Here is a 1,529-nt window from a genome sequence, read left to right on the forward strand (position 1 = left end):
ACAACCACTGCCCCACTACTGCTATTATAACCACTACCACTACAATCGCTGCTACAACTACACTGTTACTATGACCGATACAGTAACCACCACTGCCGCTACTACTACTACTACTACTACTACTACTACTACTACTACTAGTACTACTACTGCTACTATTGTTGCTACCACCACGCTACCACTACCACTGCTACAGTTACTACTACCACTGCAACTACTATTGTAACCACTATGACTACTTCTACTACTACTATACTATTACCACAAATAATATGGTAATCACCACAGTTGCTGCTGCTGCTACTACTACCACTACTACTACTACTACTACCACTACTACTACTACTACTACTACTACTACTACTACTACTACTACCACTACTACTACTACTACTACTACTACTACTACTACTACTACTACTACTACCACCACCACCACTACTACTACTACTACTACTACTACTACTACACTAACACATTCACCACCATTTCTCCCATTATCAATGATTTTATGACAAAAGAGAAAAGAGGGAGTTTAGCTACTATGATAGGTGGATGTGGAAAGAATTCCTTGGGTCTTGTTTAGTGGTCAGAATCTGGCGGTCAGTTCCTGTACTTGTCGTTTACTGTTGTTGGTGACCAGAGATCACCCGTACTGTATGGGCCCCCCCTGAGGGCTCTCCTGCACTGCGTAGCCCTCTATAAAATTTGGTACTTGTGGTTTACTGTTGTTGGTGATCAGTGGTCATCTGTACTGCATGGCCCTTGAGGGATTTCCTGCGCTGTATGGCCCTCTGTGTAGGACTCCTCTATGCGTTTGTGGTTTACTACAAGGGTCAGCAGTCACCTGTAACATTCAGGAGTCAGTGGGTCAGTTACAGCTGTAGTCAGTAACCTCCAGCACTGTATGACTGTCTATAGATCTGCGTTATAGGGCCTTCTATCATTTTCTCTAGGTGCTTGCTGTTTACTGTTGGGGTCAACAGGCTCCACTAACATTCAGTGGTTTCCTGTATGGGGGTCAGTGAGTTACTACAGTGTTTAGTGACCTCCTGCACTATATGGCCCTCTATGGGTTCTTCTAGGTGCTTATGTTTATAGATGGGGGTCAGCAAACTCTTGTAAGAGTTGTAGTAGTGGTCAGTGAGTTCCTCTAAGGTTCAGCAGATGTTGGCTGGCAGAGAGGTGCAGTGGTCACCAAGTTCCTGAAGGATGGAATTGGAGTAAAGTTTGATAAGGTAGGGACAGTGATAAGGCGGGGACAATGAGCATAGGGCTCAGTGAGCTATTGTATGGGTCACTATGCTTCTGTAGGTCACCATGGGTTGCTATAAGGGACAATTGATGTAGAGGGCAGTGTAATCTTGCATGGGCTAGTATGCTCACGTAGGGAACAGTGGACTCCTGTACAAGCCAGTGTGCTGCTGTAAGAGACTGGGAATTTCTATAGGGGGCAGTTGGTGTAGGGCTTAGTGGTCTCCTGTACAGGTTAGTGAGCCTCTGTAAAGGACAGTGTACTACTTAGGGGA

This window comes from Octopus bimaculoides, chromosome 30, assembly GCF_001194135.2.
Source record: "Octopus bimaculoides isolate UCB-OBI-ISO-001 chromosome 30, ASM119413v2, whole genome shotgun sequence".
NCBI lineage: Eukaryota > Metazoa > Mollusca > Cephalopoda > Octopoda > Octopodidae > Octopus > Octopus bimaculoides.